Source organism: Rana temporaria, chromosome 7, assembly GCF_905171775.1.
Source record: "Rana temporaria chromosome 7, aRanTem1.1, whole genome shotgun sequence".
In the NCBI taxonomy this organism is placed as follows: Eukaryota; Metazoa; Chordata; class Amphibia; order Anura; family Ranidae; genus Rana; species Rana temporaria.
In genome coordinates, this window is record NC_053495.1 from 130,951,574 (window position 1) to 130,971,511 (window position 19,938).

The following is a 19,938-nucleotide window of genomic DNA, read 5'->3' on the forward strand; positions in this document are numbered from 1 at the left end:
TAATAGCAAGAAAATCAGTAAAATATATCCCCTGCAGCCAGCAAGAATACACCAACCAGAAACATTAGTTCCCCCAACAACAATTGACCCCCCAGAAACAACAGACCCCTCACAACAAAAGACCCCCCAGCAACAATATATCACCCCAACAAAGACCCCCCCCCCAGCAACAATAGATCTACCCCAGAAACAGACCCCTCACAGCAAAAATCCTCCCCCAGCTACAATAGATGCAGTCGAGCAACAATAGACCTTCCCAGCAGCCAGAATCAATAGACCCTCCAGCAGCCAGCAACAATAGACTTGTCCCTCAAAAGTAGATAGTTCCCTTCCAGTAACAATAGATCCTACAGCAACCAGAATCAATAGACCCTCTTAGCACACCCCAGTACCCCTTGCCATTACATACATTCAATGCTAGAGGTGCCAGGACTGTGTTCCCCCACATTCCCGCTAGTCTAGCACTATACACTTTAATATATTGTTGTAGCCAGATTGTTACTAGATTCACAGCGCCCCCTATAAATACCTCCACCCTCAAATCAGTTTAAGTTAGCACTTTGCACTTTGAGGGGAGCAGTGTACAAACACTATTAAAACTCTCACTTAATTTCGATTATTTTCCATAGCGTGAGGTTATTTTTACTTTCTATGTTTACAATAGATTATCGGTTGACCATAAATTTCAGATTTAATCTGAACACCCTAACAGACAAAATTCAGTCTGAATTTAGGCTCTGACCAAACTCTCAACATTATCCCAATCAACAGCACTGATAGCCAAGAAAGCATAAAAAGCAGGATACAATGTGTATTTTATTTTGTTTATGATGCACAGTGCTTTAGGAAATTGCTGACTTGTTTGTAAAGGTACTAAAATAGGTAGATGTTTACTTAGAAAACTTAAGTTTAAGTGTGTTCACTTTAAATTCCCACTCATGAACAGGACAATAGATGCAAATACAGCTTTCCATTATTTTCTTTGGTTCGCTACATTCTCTACTTTTTTTTAGTAAATCAACCCCCCAAAAATCAAGGACCTAAAACAGGAATAAACATATTGTATTTTCCAACACCTCATATGTGCATGTTTGTTTCACATCAATGACTAAAAAAAAGTAAGGCATTAGGTTGAAAGAGCCTGTACCTTCAAAATCAACTTCCATTAACCTGTCCTCTTCGATTTATTTTAACCACTTCAGCCCCGGAAGGATTTGCCCCCTTAATGACCATGCCATTTTTTTGCGATACGGCACTACATCGGTTTAACTGATAATTGCGCGGTAGTGCAACTCTATACCCAAACAAAATTGACGTCCTTTTTTCCCCACAAATAGAGCTCTCTTTTGGTGGTATTTCATTACATCTGCGGTTTTTATTTTCTGCGCTATAAAAAAAAAGAGCGACAAATTTTGAAAATAACCCATTATTTATTTTTTGTTTGCTATAATAAATATCCCCAATTAAAAAAAAAAAAATTCATCAGTTTAGGCCAATATATATTCTTCTACATATGTTTGGTAAAAAAAAAATTGCAATATGCGTATATTGATTGGTTTGCGCAAAAGTTATAGGGACAGATCCACAAAGCGAGTATGCCGGCGTATCTACTGATACGCCGGCGTACTTTCAAATTTCCCGCGTCCTCAAAACAAGATACAACGGCATCTGGGTTAGATCCGACAGGCGTACGGCTTCGTACGCCTTCGGATCTAAGATGCAGGGGAAATGACACATGTATGTGCCTTTTTTTTGTTTAGTTTTTGCAGCCAAAGTGCAGCACCAGAGGCCAGAAAAATTAGGCATGTACACATGCCTGAAAAATTAGGTATTGTTGCAGCCGCTGCTGTAGCAGCGGCCAGAAAAATTTATGTTTTCCAGGCAGAAAGTGCACTAAAACATTGCGGCTTGAACCCTAGTTGGTGGCGGATAAGTCATGCAAGTCATCAGGCATGCAGAGATAAATAAATAAATAACAATAAAGTGCAGCGCAAAAACATATAAATTAAGTAATAACACAATTGATGATCAGATAAAGTGTACAAAAATATATATAAATATATATAAATATAACTCTAATATTAACACAAAGAGAAATCCATAAAGTGCATCAGTGAAAAAAGTCCAAAAGGTGCTCCAAATAATGAAGTGACTGATTGTGATTAAATCTCAAAAAGCTGTGATCGACAGGAAGGTTCCTTCACCAATAGCTAAAGATGCCCATGTAGAAGTAAAATATATTTTAAATATATTTTAAAAAAACATTCTTAATATATTTTTTTCAAATATATTGCCATATATTTGAAATGCTACAATTTTGGCCAGATTCAATATATTTCAAAAATATATTTCAATATATTTGTGAATATATTGTGGAATGCATTGTGAAATATGTTGCAAATATATTCATAAATATATGTTAAATGTACTTCTGAATGCATTTAGCAATATATTTATGCAACCATAAATATATTGCAATGTGCATTTTGGAATGCATTGTGAATATATTCAGAAATATATTGCTAAATGCATTCAGAAGTACATTTCACATATATTTATGAATATATTCACAATGCATTCCAAAATGCACTTTGCAATATATTTATGGCTGCAAAAATATATTGCTAAATGCATTCAGAAGTACATTTAACATATATTTATGAATATATTTGCAACATATTTCACAATGCATTCCGAAATATATGCACAAATATATTGAAATATATTTTTGAAATATATTGAATCTGGCCAAAATTGTAGCATTTCAAATATATGGCAATATATTTCGGAAAAATATATTAAGAAAGTTTTTTTTAAATATATATGTAAATGTACTTCTGAATGCAAAATTTAAAAAAATACATTCCTATTAAATTTGGAAATGCTGTGTATTTATATATTGTATTTTATATATTGTAGGCCTATAAAACTAGCAAACATTTGGAAAAAAAACAATAACACAGTACAATACACACAACTTTATTATCATGTAAATATACAAAAACTACAACACAGGGAATAGAAAGTGGTGTTAACTATGGTAAATGACAATGACATAAAAGTTTGTGGTATTCTGCTGAGGTTCCTGATGTTTCCCTTCAGGTGATATTTCAACGCCGCAATTTTTCTCGTAACAGCGTCACTGATCACAGCTTATGAAGTCCCAGGAAACTTTGCCAAAGTAGCAGCTTTAAAAAGTAAATGGGAAATATTAGACTTATTAGATTTTCCCTGTGAATCAAAAGCCATATAAGACCCTTTTCACACTGCAGCGATGCTAAAGCTCAGTCGGTTTTGCAGTGTTTTTGTAGCACTTTTTAGGTGTTTTTTTTTTTTTTTTTAAGGGAAAAAGTCCAGTTTTTAATGCGCTTTTAGGGTGCTTTGGAAGAACTGCCCATTAATTTCAATAGGCAGGTGCGTTTTAGGAGCGCTATTTATAGCGCTCCCAACCCGCCCCAAATGCTGCTTGCAGGACTTTTTCTAATGTTGCGCAAGCGCACCGCCCCAGTGTGAAATTACTCATTGCACTGAAAGGGATGCAGTTTTATGAGCTTTTTAGAGGCGATTTCTAGCGCTAAAATGCCTGAAAACTGCCTCAGTGTGAAAGGAGTCTAACAGATGCAGCTGAGTAAATAAAACTAACAAAATTAAGCATGTATAAAAACATCAAAATATTGTAGACTTTTCAAAAATCAGTATAAAAATCAACATCTTGCCTACAACTTGCCTTATTAGTTCAGACTACTACCAGACTGAGCAAGATATCTCATGTTGACACAACAGTCAAATTGGCTTACAGTCTACATGTCAAAGCTGATGTTTTCATAGGGTCTAACTGTACCTGCTTCTCTCCATCTGTCAGCCGCTTGGAGGCACCGCCTTAAAGGTTACTTTTTATTGAAGTGGTTGTAAAGACACAAGGGTTTAGCCCCCCTATACTTACATGAGTCCCCTCTCGATCCAGCGATGTCCACGAGAGCCTTGTCTCTCCAGGGACTTTCTGTAGTGGTGGGAGCTATTGGCTCCCGATGCTATCAATCACAGCCAGTGAGCTAATTAGGAGATGGGGCCAAGGCAAGGCTCAGTGTGTGATTGGACACACAGAGCTCTGGTTCAGGAGCACTGGCATGGCCGGGCCTGAGAAGAGAAGGATCTGAGCTGCTCTGTACAAAAACCCTTACACAGAGCAGGTAAATAGGAGTAGGACATGTTTGATATTTAAAAAAAATATGTTTTAATGTTTCGGTACCAAAAGAAAACCTACCTGTTTAGGCCCTGAGTACGACACTTGACAAGGAGATGAGCTCAACTCTTCAGACGGGACAGAAGGTGATGCACACGATACACCCACACAGGATGAACTTCCACCATCATTGTTCAGTGCTATTAGCTGCGCTCTTGTAGTTTTAAAGTATCCATTATGCCAGGCAAATCTATGGAAATGCATAAAAAAATTTTAAGTAACATAATGGCCTATTTTCTCACTATATCCATACATTTCATTTGTTAGAAATTGATGACTTGTGGAAAAATTTACTTTTACATGATTAGATGGTTTCCTCCAGTCTGCTGCTGACCCCCCCCCCCCCCCCCACTAGATCAAAAATATTCCAGGAGGGTTTCACCCAAGGTAAAAGTAAGGATGTTCCACAAAACAAAAATCCTACTTGTGCATATAGTATGTAGTTACCTCAGTGCACTCACTCATACTATAATGAATGTAGTACAGTAAACTCCCAGTTACCCAACGATCCCCATTGGTACTGTTTCTGGTTGCTTGAGAGCTAATAGTAACTCTCAAGCACCCATCTCCCATGGCACCCTGACCCCCTCCCACTTAGCAGCTAAAGGGGGTAGGGCTTTGGGGCAGGGTTTTACTACCCCCAAATTCACATGTGAATGAGCCTTAAAAGTGCTATTGCCAAATGCAACTAAGGGCTCATTCACAAGTGCGGTATGCAATGCTCCAATGCGCCTCTGAGAAATTCTGCAAGGTGGTGAGGAGGCAAAATGTTAACACCAATAATTGCAGTGAAAGGCACGTGATTGCAGCGCGGTAGTACAGCAATTATAGGTTTAAGTCAGGTGTGAGGAGGCAACATTAGAGGACACTGTGCCCTGTGATCTTTGACTTCTCCCATGTTGTTCAGGTAGATCTCCACCTCTCTAAGGTTGCCTAACTCTGCCTTAAAACACTGTAGAATGAAAGGGCAAATGATTGGTCAAAGAGAAAATAAAGATAAAAAAAAATAAAAATAACAAAGGCAGCAGTACTGGTGGAATAACACACAATAAATAGATAAAAAAATGAAAAGACTGCACCAATATAAAAAATTCAATTAAAATAAAAAAAATTTCACCAATACCAATTCACATTGAAAGATTGGCATCCAGGGGCTGATATGCCAAAAACGGTGCACAATAATTAACCAAAACAAAAAATCAGAGTGCACAGAAAAATTAGTATATAAATTCACAAAATGAATGTCCAATTATATGTGTAAACAATGAGAGGTTAATACGCCAAATCGGTGATCCCAAAATTGTATGCCAACAGCACACAATTGGCAAACCAAACCTCAAAAGTTCTTAATGATATCACCACAAAACTCAAACACTGATGACCAAATGAATAATGAAGGATGATGCAGATATGATGATCAGATACAGTGTCAGTTGAATGCAGTGATATAAAAAAACGGAAGGTGCCCACCACCGTAATTAAGTTGTCCGCTTACCAAAGGCAAGTTGTCTCAGTTGTTGGTTTTCTTCTTCCAAGTGCTTATTCCGGTTTTTCCATTCACCAGTTGTCAGTCTTGGTCAGGAGCTTTGATAGCGGCTGGCGGCCCATCTGTCAGAATCCAAAAATAAATAAATAAATACATTTAGCTTTCCACCTCCACACCCCCCATCCACCCCCCCCCCCCCCACACACACACACCCCATCCACCCCCCCACAAACACACACACCCCAGACACCGCTAACCTCCTTCTGCACAATTTATTTGATGGCAGCTGAATGTAAACAGCAGGTAGTGGGGGAACCATAGCCAGATTGCCATTGGCTGTTTCAATTTTAAAATTGGGCTGACTATTGTGCCCCCTTCCCACTGCCTGCTGTCAATCAGCAGAGGAAGACCTGAAGAAGAATGTTCTCCTTCAAATCCTCTCCTTTGCTGATTGACAACAGGCAGTGGGCGGGTGTAATAGCACACTAGCTATTGGCTACTGCAATTTAAAATAGTCAATAGCAACCTGGCTATTGATTCCCCTGCTATCTGCTTTTTTCCTGTATTCTGACAGTGGCCAGTGGCTGTTAGAATACAAAAAAAGGCCTAGGTGTCAACTGATATCAGGCTACTTCTGGGGCAGCTGGATGTAAACAGAATATCAGTACCTCATATTGTCATCGGCCTGAAAGGTGGCCCATAATTGGTATCTGTATGGAAAAATCCATATCTGTTGGCACCTAGTAGCAGGGCAGATAATATGCAAAAGGGGAGGGAGACATAAAACATTGGTAGCACTGTGCCCTGACATTATAATGGGGTATATTTACTAAAGGCAAATCCACTTTGCACTACAAGTGCACTTGGAAGTGCAGTCGCTGTAGATCTGAAGGGGACATGAAAAAAAAAAAAAAGCATTTTTGCTTGTACATGATTGGATGATAAAATCAGCAGAGCTTCCCCTCATTTCAGATCTTCCCCTCAGTTCTACAGCGACTGCATTTTCAAGTGCACTTGTAGTGCAAAATGGATTTGCCTTCAGTAAATCAACCCCTATGCTGCATGGTGAGTGGATATAGAATGGAAGCCGTATAATATTATATGCAGCAATGTGCACTGAAAGTATGCTACACAGTTACTGGATATAACGTGGAAGCCACACATATTATATGAAGCAGAGTGACATGCTGTGGAAGAGGAGCTCTATAATATTACATTACTGTGCACATGCTGCATGGTAACTGGGAAGGTGAATGCACACAGAATGAGAACTATTCAGCAGGAAATGGACAAATAAAACTTAACTCATGCACCAAACTGTCACAATTCTGATATTATTTGATAGAAGACATACCTTTAATCCAGGAGAATCCATCCAGGAGAATACAGAGAGTCTCCACCATGCCATGCTTTCCTTTTCAGACTAGGCCTTACAGGAAGTGAGAGGTGAAGGTTCACTCCTCTGGTTCCCACCCGGGTCACTTCCTGTCTTCCTGTATTATGATAGAAGTCTGTCTGTTTGAAGAGTTTTTCCCAGGGCAGGATTTACATATTAGAAGATTGAAGGCACAGAAATCACAGACCCACATCCCAATAAAAGGAATGAGAAAAAAGAAATGAGAAAAATATTTATACATGTAAGTAAGTGATGGGAGAGGCATTATATATATATATATATATATATATATATATATATATATATATATATATATATATATATATATATACATACACACACACTGTATCTTCATTCTGCTATATGTGTGTGTATATGTATATATATATTTATATATATATATATATATATATATATATATATATATATATATATATATATATATATATATATATATATATATATATATATATATATCAGATATACTCTATGTTATGTGTGTGTGTATGTATGTATATATATATATATATATTATATACACATATATACTGTGTATACACACACACACAAGAATGAAGCTCTCATCACTTACATATTTATCTTCCAGCCCAGCCTAGTATTGGCACATGACAACAGTGCAGCTTGGGCAGGGATATGACATTTAAAGCGAAGTTCCACCCAAAAGTGGAAGCTCCACTTATTTGCCTCCCCCCCCCCCCCACTTTGCCACATTTGCCACCTTTCGGGGAGGGAAGCAGGTTCCCTGTTTTTGACAGGTACCTGTCCCCACTTCCGAGAGATCTCGCTGCGGCGGATGCGTTTCCGATGCTTTTCTGCATGCGTGTTTTTGATGCATTCCAGGGCATGTTTGGTGTGTTTTTAAAGCATTCCAGTGCATTTACCCCTCTTTTTTTCTTAACCTTAGATAAGGACATGTGTGTTCCAGTGCGTTCAGGTGCATTCTAGTGCGTTTTTTATGTGCTTTACAGTGTTCCATTGCAGTCCAGTGCAGGAAAAATGCAGCATGCTCTACTTTTTTTCTGGAACTGCAAGCACTGGTTTGAATTATGCCATTGAAAACCATATAACCTACTTTCCATGCAGACAAAAAAAAACGCACTGGACTGCATGTGGTGTGAATTGGCCCCTATAGGGAATGGCAGCAGCAGCACCCCGAGAGCCATCGGAAGCATTGGCTGGGGTACCAACATCGCTGGATTCCAGGACAGGTAAGTGTCCTAATATTAACCACTTCCCGACCCCCGCATGTACATATACGTCCACAATATGGCACGTACAGGCACATGGGCGTACACGTACGTCCTCGCCTATTAGCGGGTGGGGGGTCCGATCGGGACCCCCCCCGCTACATGCGGAGGTCGGGTCCGCTCGGGGAGCGATCCGGGACCACGGCGCGGCTATTTGTTTATAGCCGCTCCGTCGCGATCGCTCCCCGGAGCTGAAGAACGAGGAGAGCCGTGTGTAAACACGGCTTCCCCGTCCTTCACTATGGCGGCGCATCGATCGCGTCATTCCCTTTATAGGGAAGACACGATCGATGACGTCATTCCTACAGCCACACCCCCAAACAGTTGTAAACACATACTAGGTGCACCCTAACTCCTACAGCGCCACCTGTGGTTAACTCCCAAACTGCAACTGTCATTTTCACAATAAAGAATGCAATTTAAATGCATTTTTTGCTGTGAAAATGACAATGGTCCCAAAAATGTGTCAAAATTGTCCGAAGTGTCCGCCATAATGTCGCAGTCACGAAAAAAATTGCTGATCGCCGCCATTAGTAGTAAAAAAAAAATAAAAAATAAAAATGCAATAAAACTATCCCCCATTTTGTAAACACTATAAATTTTGCGCAAACCAATCGATAAACGCTTATTGCGATTTTTTTTACTAAAAATAGGTAGAAGAATACGTATCGGCCTAAACTGAGGAAAAAAAATGTTTTTATATATGTTTTTGGGGGATATTTATTACAGCAAAAAGTAAAAAATATTGCTTTTTTTTCAAAATTGTCGCTCTATTTTTGTTTATAGCGCAAAAACTAAAAACCGCAGATGTGATCAAATACCACCAAAAGAAAGCTCTATTTGTGGGGAAAAAAGGACGCCAATTTTGTTTGGGAGCCACGTCGCACGACCGCGCAATTGTCTGTTAAAGCGACGCAGTCCCGAACTGTAAAAACACCTTGGGTCTTTAGGCTGCATATTGGTCCGGGGCTTAAGTGGTTAAGTCAGCAGCTGCAGTATGTGTACAGTATGGGGGTTATTTACTAAAGGCAAATCCACTTTGCACTACAAGTGCACTTGTAAGTGCAGGCGCTGTAAATCTGAGGGGTAGATCTGAAATGAGGGGTAGATCTGAAATGAGGGGAAGCTCTGCTGATTTTATCATCCAATCATGTGCAAGCTAAAATGCTGTTTTTTATTTTCCTTTCTCCCCTCGGATCTACAGCGACTGCACATCCAAGTGCACTTTCCTTGCAATTTCAAGTGCACTTTGCATTTGTAGTTTGCACTTGTAGTGCAAAGTGGATTTGCCTTTAGTAAATAACCCCCATTGTGTAGCTGCTGAGTTTTAATTTTGTGCTGGGGAGAACTTTAATATCCCAATTCCTTTTATTTGGCTGCTGGAATTACCCTTCGGCAGGTACTAAGTCCAAACAATGGACTGGACTTAGTATAAAAAGAATATACAGTATATATACTATATTGCCAAAAGTATTAGGACACCTGCCTGTACACGCACATGAACTTTAATGGCATCCCAGTCTATAACAGATTCAATTCCTCTGGGAAGGCTGTCCTATGGGAATGTTTGACCATTCTTCCAGAAGCACATTCATCCCAAAGGTGTTCTATCAGGTTAAGGTCAGGACTCTGTGCAGGCCAGTCAAGTTCCTCCACCCCAAACTTGCTCCTCCATGTCTTTATGGACCTTGCTTTGTGCACTGGTCAAAATCATTTGGTGGAGGGGGGATTATGGTGGAGGGGGGATTATGGTGTGGGGTTGTTTTTCAGGGGTTGGGCTTGGCTCCTTAGTTCCAGTGAAGGGAACTCTTAAAGCGTCAGCATACCAAGACATTTTGGACAATTTCATGCCCCCAACTTTGTGCAAACAGTTTGGGGACGGCCCCTTCCTGTTCCAACATGACTGCACACCAGTGCACAAAGCAAGGTCCATAAAGACACTGATGAGCGAGTTTGGTAATAATAGTGTAACTTCTGATTCATGGATTAGACAGAACATTGATGATTTATATCCGGAGTTTCTCTCGGTACCCTGTAAGCAGACAAGACCCTTGGACTGTGGATGTGGATGTCTGTGAAGGTTCTCATTCATTCAGGTCAATCAATAAATCAAACTAACTGGACTTGCTGTATTTTAAGACGTTTTGCTGGTCCGCCGACAAGCGTTCTCAATTCAGAATGACATTCTTTGGGAATAGAAAGTGGATGCGAGAGGTTTATCTGCTTTGTATTAAATGGATTATGTGCTTAAAATCTTATAAAAAATGTTTTATATTTTATTTGAATCTTTTGGTTTTTATTTTATTTTTTTATTTTAAAAGGAGTAAAACAAACCATTTTAAAATGGGAGTGGCTCTCTTATAAATGTATTCAGAATGTTATCTATGTCATAGTTACAAAAATGTCAGAAAAAATATATGTTGAAATGTCTTTATTAGACATTAAGGGGCAGATCCACAAAGATCTGCCCCGGCGCATCGTATCTGAGATACGCTACGCCGCCGTACCTTACCTGGCTTTGGTTCGAATCCTTAAAGATTTTGTGCCGTAAGTTACGGCGGCGTAGTGTATCTCAAGCGGCGTAACGGCGCGGAATTCAAATGCGGCAAGTAGGGGGCGTGTTTCATTTAAATGAAGCGCGTCCCCGTGCCAAACGAACTGCGCATGCTCCGTTCCTAAATTTCCCGCCGTGCATTGCGCTAAATGACGTCGCAAGGATGTCATTGTTTTGACGTGGACGTAAATTACGTCCATCCCGATTCACAGACGACTTATGCAAACGTAAAAAAAAATTCTAAATTAAACGCGGGAACGACGGCCATACTTAACATAGCAGGTTTAACTATACGCCACCAAATAGCAGCTTTAACTATACGCCGAAAAAAGCCGACTAGAGACGATGTAAAAGAATGCGACGGCCGCTCGTACGTTCGTGGGTTGTCGGAAATAGCTAATTTGCATACTCGACGCAGAAAACGACGTGAACGCCACCCAGCGGACGCCGAAGAATTGCATCTTAGATCCGAAGGCGTACGAAGACGTACTCCTGTCGAATCTAACCCAGATGCCGTCGTATCTTGTTTTGAGGATTCAAAACAAAGATACGACGCAGGAAATTTGAAAGTACGTCGGCGTATCAGTAGATACGCCGGCGTACTCGCTTTGTGAATCTGCCCCTAAATATTTTCAGAAAAACATATTTTAAAAATATATTTTCTAATATATATCTTTGGAAAATACATTTAAATTATATTTTTGGAATGCATTTACAAGTATATTTAAAGATATATGTTCAAATGCATTTTTTTTATATGTTCAAAAATATCTGAAACATATATTTACAAACATATATTTTCACATATATGCCTTTGGAAAATATATTAAAATTATATTTTTGGAACACATTTACAAATATATGTAAAAATATATGTTGAAATTACTTTTTTTAAAAAAAATCTGAAGAATATATTTTAAAAATATATTTTCCAATATATGTCTTTGGAAAATGCATTTAAATTATATTTTGGAATGCCTTTACAAGTATATTTAAAAATATATGTTTAAATGCATTTTTTTAGATGCTCAAAAATATCTGGCAAATATATTAAAAAAAATATATTTTCAAATATATGCCTTTGGAAAATATATTTTAATTTACATTTTTGGAATAGATGTAAAAATATATTTGCGTAGGCCAATATATTGTAAATATATTTAAAATATATACTTTTTTTTAATAAATATATTGGAAATATATTTTTCTTCCATATGGGTGGCCCCTCACCTCAGCCATTCGACCATGGCTAGGTCACAAAACTTTTGAAAAACCTCCAAGGTAAGTGTAAGGACACGTCCAAGCTTAAAGGTTACCAGCAGGCAGCGGAGATGCAGAGATAAAATACAGCACCATGGACCATTTTTAGCAGCTCATCTCATCAGGCCTTTTTTGGTCAAATGTATCGCCCACTGTCAGTCCCTTCGGGATCCATGCCTCATTCATCTTAATAAAGGTGAGGTAATCTAGACTTTTTTTGACCTAGGCGACTTCTCTTCTCAGTGACAATACCTCCTGCTGCACTGAAGATCCTTTCTGAAAGGACACTTGAAGCGGGGCAGGCCAGAAGTTCTATCGCAAATTGGGATAGCTCAGGCCACAGGTCAAGCCTGCACACCCAGTAGTCAAGGGGTTCATCGCTCCTCAGAGTGTCGATATCTGCAGTTAAGACGAGGTAGTCTGCTACCTGTCGGTCGAGTCGTTCTCTGAGGGTGGACCCCGAAGGGCTGTGGCGATGCGTAGGACTTAAAAAGCTCCGCATGTCCTCCATCAACAACACATCTGTAAAGCGTCCTGTCCTTGCTGGCGTGGTTGTGGTAGGAGGAGGATTACTTTCACCTCTTCCCCTGTTAGATTCCCGTTGTGCTGTGACATCACCCTTATACGCTGTGTAAAGCATACTTTTTAATTTATTTTGGAACTGCTGTATCCTTTCCGACTTCCGGTAATTCGGTAACATTTCAGGCACTTTCTGCTTATACCGGGGGTCTAGTAGCGTGGCCACCCAGTACAGGTTGTTCTCCTTCAGCCTTTTTATACGAGAGTCCCTCAACAGGCACGACAGCATGAAAGTAAAGGGATAAATGCTGCGCTGCTAATAGGGTGTGTGTATACAGGTCAATACCAACATGACAAGGTAAACAATGTACACACTACAGTAAATAAAAGTGCTTAATTGTGCAACAAATACAAAGGTGAAATAGTGCACTAGGGTAAATAATAGTCCATATAGCTGGGATGAGCTAGGATATAATTGGACGTTTTGTAGTCTTCATAAAAGCACCCAAGTTGTGTTGGAAAGAAAATCCACAGCAAGTGTAAGACAGCTGGTTAAAGCACCTCCACCTCAAGTAAATATTCTGCTTACCGAACACCAAAATATAAATCGCATGTAGTACTGTATCTGATAGATAGCCTCCGTTCCCCAGCTAGGTTCCTCCACACCAGATAGAAAAAATGGATGATCCTTAGCCAGAACGCACTCATGCGTTAAACCCAGGAGTGAAAACAAGAAGGGCAAACATAGAGTAGTACTGCTACTAAAACGATTTATTGTAAAACAAAGTTATGCACTCACATGTCCATAGTAGTACATTAGCGTGTGTCGTGATGATGACGTCAGCACGCCGCTCCTCCCTACGCCGTTTCGTCAGTAAGAGGACATCTTCCAGGGGCACCGTGCCCCTGGAAGATGTCCTCTTACTGACGAAACGGCGTAGGGAGGAGCGGCGTGCTGACGTCATCATTGTTTGCCCGCGACCATCCGGAAGGAACGAGTGGATTACACAAGCCGGCCGGCTTTAAAATTTTAAACACACGCTAATGTACTACTATGGACATGTGAGTGCATAACTTTGTTTTACAATAAATCGTTTTAGTAGCAGTACTACTCTATGTTTGCCCTTCTTGTTTTCACTCCTGGGTTTAACGCATGAGTGCGTTCTGGCTAAGGATCATCCATTTTTTCTATCTGTCGGGCTGTTGCAAATCAAGCGCCTCACTGGCATGTTGTTTCGCAGCTGGATATCTGCAAAGTACGCCATGGACATGTAGGAACGCCTGAAATGGCCACACACCTTCCTGGCCTGCTTGAGGACGTCCTGTAAGTCTGGGTACTTATGCACAAAGCGTTGTACAATCAGATTCAACACATGTGCAATGCACGTGTCAACTTGCACAAATTCAATGCCGCCAACAAATCGCTTCCGTTGTCACACACCACTTTGCCGATCTCCAGTTGGTGTGGAGTCAGCCACTGATCCACCTGTGTGTTCAGGGTGGACAGGAGTGCTGGTCCGGTGTGACTCTCTGCTTTCAGGCAAGTCAACCCCAAGACGGCGTGACACTGTCGTATCCGTGATGTGGAATAGCCCCTGGGGAGCTGGGGGGGTGCAGTTGATGTGGAGCAAGACGCAGCAGCAGAAGAGAACTCAGCCGAGGAGGCTGACCCCGGGTGCCGATACATGCTGTCTGACTGTGCCACTAGCTCCTTTCGACGACCTCCCCCTGCTTCCAACTCGTCTCCTCCTCCTCTCTGTCTCCCCATCTGAACTTTCCCCCTGTTCTTCTTCTCTTCGAGCGGGCACCCACGCGACATCTACGGACACATCGTCATCATCAACCGCTTCACTTGTATCTGACAAATCAGCAAAGGAAGCAGCAGTGGGTACAACATCATCATCATCACACTGTACGTCCATGTGTGTAATGCTGCCTGACTGAGACATATCCCTTGTATCGACATCCTCTGGCAATAATGGTTGCGCATCACTCATTTCTTCCAACTGATGTGTAAATAACTCCTCTGACAGATCAAGTGAAGCAGCTGTGGTGCTAGTGTTGGTGGTGGCGGCAGGCGGGCGAGTGGTAACTTGAGAGGTGCCCGAATCTGAGCTGGAGGAGGATGGTGCATCAAGGTTCCGAGCGGAATCTGTAGAAAATTGGGTGTCCTGTGTTAGCCAGTCAACATGTCCTCAGAACTTTTCGAGTTCAGGGTACGTGGCCTCTGAAACACTGGGCATTATTCTAGGGCCAAAGGGAATCACAGCACCACGACCACGACGGCCCCTGCGGGGTGGCCTGCCTCTGCCTGTCATTTTTTTAGATTAGTTTAGTTGTACTATGCGTGCAAGCTACTGTGACACCAGATATGAGTGGCACTGTGCACTGGCAGAAGTTGGCAGAGTAGACGCTGTAGGCCTGACACACACGCTTGCAGACAACTAACTGCTATTCTATTACAGTCAAAAAATTATATATTTTTTTTTTATGTAATCTACTGTGACACCAGATATGAGTGGTGGCACTGGGCAAGTGGGCACAGTATACACTGTGAGCCTGACACACACGCTGGCACTGGCACTGGCAACTGACTGCTATTCGATTACAGTCAAAATTGTTATTTTTTTTTATGTAATCTACTGTGACACCAGATATGAGTGGTGGCACTGGACAAGTGGGCACAGTATACGCTGTGAGCCTGACACACACGCTGGCACTGGCAACTGACTGCTATTCGATTACAGTCAAATTGTTTTCTTTTTTTTTAAATGTAATCTACTGTGACACCAGATATGAGTGGTGGCACTGGGCAAGTGGGCACAGTATACGCTGTGAGCCTGACACACACGCTGGCAGGCAACTGCAATTAGATTACAGTGAAAAAAAAAAAGCAGACTGATTTACAAGCCCTAAAAAGGTCTTTTTGGGGTGCTGTCAGGACGCTGTCCTTACAGCAGAGATCAGATGAGTCTTTCAGGACTGCAGTGGACACTGAATACACTGGCCTAGCTATCGATTTCCTTATTAAATCAGCATAAGCTACACTGTCCCTCCTCTCACTAAAACTGCAGCTTCAGAATGAATCTAAAATGGATGCTGTCCAGGAGGTGGGAGGGTCTGGGAGGGAGGGTATGCTGCTGATTGGCTGGAATGTGTCTGCTGACTGTGAGGTACAGGGTTAAAGTTTGCTCAATGGTGACAAATAGGGGACGGACCGAACATTGCATATGTTCGCCCGCTGTGGCAAACGCAAACAAGCTATGTTCGCCGGGAACTATTCACCGGCGAATAGTTCTGGACATCTCTATCAGCCAATTTCTTTTATTCACATAGCAGAAATCTATTTTGGACATATGGCAGTGTTTCTCAACTTCACTAGTGCCGTGACCCCTTGATAACATTTCCCAAGTTGTGGGGACCCCTAACAGTAAAATTATTTTCATAGCGTGGGTTTTCAGCACCCAAGGCAAGGCAAGTAATTTGTGCCATTAACCCACAGACATTTAATGCTCCCTGAGTCCCCTTCCACTCCTCATTTTAGGATGTACCACTCTCTCTCCCTTTTATCTCTCTCTATCCTAATTTCTTTTTTTTCTCCCATCCCTCTCTCTAGCCGTCTTTCTTGTTCTTTCTCTTATTCTTTATCTCCCTTTTTCTTTGTTACTCCCCCTCTTTTCCTCTCCCTTTCATGTATTCTTTATTTTTATTCCTTCTCTTACTCCTTGTTGAGGGGGGGGGGGAGTAGCAATGCTGAGGGGAGTTCTGATCAGCCAATCTAGGTGTTCTTGATCAATGTCATCGGTCATCTGCTGATCTGAGAACTGTAGGAGAGTGGCAAATCGTAATTTGACCCCCAAGGGGGTCCCGACCCCCAGGTTGAGAACCACTGTTCTACGGTTGGACAGCTGTAAAGTAGTTAGGACTTTTAGGGCTAACACTGCTAAACTCTTTTTAGAAAGTCCTAATTTATTTGAAGCCCTACTGGCTTTCGTAATTTAAACAAAATATGCACATTAGTAAGTCAGAAAAATTTCAAAAATTCCTATTCACATACTTGTTCTGGGCCATTGGCTCAATGGATATAAGGCAAAGGGTCAACATGACAGGCAGACAACAAACATTTCAGGAAAGGAAAAGCTAGAAGTGACAATCACATGGTACAAAGCCACTCTTATTGGCCACTCTAAATAAAACAATCTGTTCTATTCAAAATGTAAAAAAATAAAAATAATCAGCATTTTTCTTTAACCAAAATATAAGGGCTCAGTGTTGTAGCCAGTAAAACATTTCCTTGCTTCAGACATTAATTTCCTCCTTTTCTTGTGTAATGTGCGTATCAGCCATCTAGTTTATTTAGTGGAACCGAGTCTTATCTATACTAAGTAATATTTAATAATATCTAAGGTATCACAACCATCTTTGAAACATCCAGACAATGTTCTTTCTTGTGAAATAAACAAAATGTTTTCATATGATTTGCCAAAGTGACATTTGAACAGGGGGATGCTTATTACCTTTACTGCTCATACAAGCTATTCTCAAAAAAGTCAGACGATGTATAGCTCTTAAAGCGGATCTCCGCCGAAAAAATAAATATTAAAAGCCAGCAGCTACAAATACTGCAGCTGCTGATTTGTAATATTAGGACACTTACCTGTCCTGGAATCCAGCGCCGTCGGCAGCAGAGGATGAGAGATCGCTCGTCACTCTGCTGCCCCCCACCACCATCCTCGGTGAGGTCGGACAGCCGTCAAATTTCACATCGTTTACGTCATTTGAATGGGGCTGGGCGTAAGTTACGTTCACGTCGAAAGCATTGACTTTTTGCGACGTGATTTTGAGCATGCGCACTGGGATAAGTCCACGGACGGTGCATGCGCTGTTCGTTCGAAGCGTCATTTACGTGAGGTCACTATTAATTTACATAAAACACACCCACCACTTCCACATTTGAATTAGGCGGGCTTACGCCGGCCAATTTACAATACGCCGCCGCAACTTACGGAGCAAGTGCTTTGTGAATACTGCACTTGCCCATCTAAATTGCGGCGGCGTAGCGTAAATAACATACGCTACGCCCGCAGAAAGTTAAGCCGCCGTACGTGAATCTAGCCAGTATTGTTTTATTTGTCTGTGATGTTTGATGTTTTTTATATTTTTGATACTATGTTAATAAATGTACCCACTTTTTGATATATTTTCGCTTTGAAATCTATCCATTTACCTTGTACCGGAATAGTCCATATTGCCCGTTCTCTCTCTTTTGGGGTTTCTTGGGTCTTGGGGTACCCTAAGCCCTACTCCTATCGAATATAGTTTTGGATGATGGTAATACTATTACTATATAATGGACCAGTGGAATCAGTTATATTGTCATATAGGTTCTATGTATTGTGGTTCACAGTAAAGTTTATTATTCAGCATTAAAAGAGACCCGCTCCATCAGTGTTGACCCCTAATTACAACGGCCCTGGAACCGATTGCTCCCTGCACTCCTTGCTAGCAATGCCAGGTTTACCATATGATTGAATAGGTTCAGTGCATACGATGGTTTTTGCTTTACTCCTAAGTGCTGTGGGGTACTTAGAAAAGCAGGGAGCTTCCATACAGCTAAAAATTGTCCTTTCATTTTTAGTCTCCATAATGCAAGGATATATGATCTTGCCTCTAATTGATTTTTTGCCTTACTACATGCAGTTTTTTTCTGCCACATTATTAGAGAAAACATTGACATTTATCATGTTTCCAGTAGCTGATGCTTGTTGCTTTAATAGGTGAACATATTAAATGCTGCTCGGCTTGTGTAAAAGAGGTACATAATGGCAGGCAGAAGAAGAGGTCAGCCTGGTGTTAAATTTGCTGCTGAACAGAGGACCAGAGTGTAAATGAATTCTTGAAAGCCAGGAAATAGGGATGTGCAAGTGTAAATAATCTATTAATTATTGACAGCAAGAGAACTGAAAGTTCTTACTTACCAATGATATTGGGATTATCATTTTGATGTGGCTGTACTGTATTCCTTATTTTAACTGTTTAATCAACCTATAAAAGCTGAATTAGTCATTTCTTTATAAATGGTTAACCACTTAACCCCGGGCCTGTTTTTCAGATTCGGCGTTTACAAGACTAAAACATTTTTTTTTGCTAGAAACTTACTTAAAACCCCCAAACATTATATATATATATTTCTAACACCCTAGAGAATAAAATGGCGGTCATTGCAATACTTTTTGTCACACCGTATTTGCGCAGCGGTCTTACAATGCACTTTTTTTGGAAAAAATTCACTTTTTTTAACCACTTACCCCCCGGACCATATTGCTGCCCAAAGACCAGAGACCTTTTTGCGATTCGGGACTGCGTCACTTTAACAGACAATTGCGCCGTCGTGCAACGTGGCTCCCAAACAAAATTGGCGTCCTTTTTTTCCCACAAATAGAGCTTTCTTTTGGTGGTATTTGATAACCTCTGCGGTTTTTAGTTTTTGCGCTATAAACAAAAATATAGCGACAATTTTGAAAAAAATTAATATTTTTTACTTTTTGCCATAATAAATATCCCCCAAAAATATATAAAAAAAAATGTTTTTCCTCAGTTTAGGCCAATACGTATTCTTCTATATATTTTTCGTAAAAAAAAATCGCAATAAGCGTTAATTGATTGGTTTGCGCAAAAGTTATAGCGTTTACAAAATAGGGGGTATTTTTATGGCATTTTTATTAATATTTTTTTTTACTAGTAATGGCGGCGACCAGCGATTTTTTTTCGGTACTGCGACATTATGGCGGACACTTTGGACACTTTTGACACATTTTTGGGACCATTGGCATTTTTATAGCGATCAGTGCTATAAAAATGCATTGGATTACTATAAAAATGCCACTGGCAGTGAAGGGGTTAACACTAGGGGGCGGGGAAGGGGTTAAGTATGTCCCTTGTGTGTTCTTACTGTGGGGGGGGGGGTGGACTCACTAGGGGAAACACTGATCCTCTGTTCATACATTGTATGAACAGAAGATCAGCATTTCCCCCGCTGACGCACACAGCTCCCGGTCCCCGCTCTGTAACGAGCGATCGCGTGTGCCCGGCGGCGATCGCGCCCGCCGGGCACACGTACGGGAGTCGGGGGCGAGCGGGGGGCTCAAAGAGCCGACGTAGTATGACATGCTCTCGCCCAGGAGAGCCGACCTGCCGCCGTAGAATGACGGC

General features: G+C 40.9%; 1 long non-coding RNA gene across 1 annotated transcript; it reads right to left on the reverse strand.

Moving 5' to 3' along the window:
* Positions 1-2,963: 2,963 nt before the first annotated feature.
* LOC120945655 lies at positions 2,964-7,268 on the reverse strand. Its single transcript, XR_005750614.1, has 4 exons — positions 7,084-7,268; positions 5,739-5,851; positions 4,265-4,433; positions 2,964-3,188 (listed from the first exon to the last, which is right to left on the reverse strand). It is a non-coding gene; the product is annotated as an uncharacterized LOC120945655 (long non-coding RNA).
* Between the last annotated feature and the right edge of the window lie 12,670 nt (positions 7,269-19,938).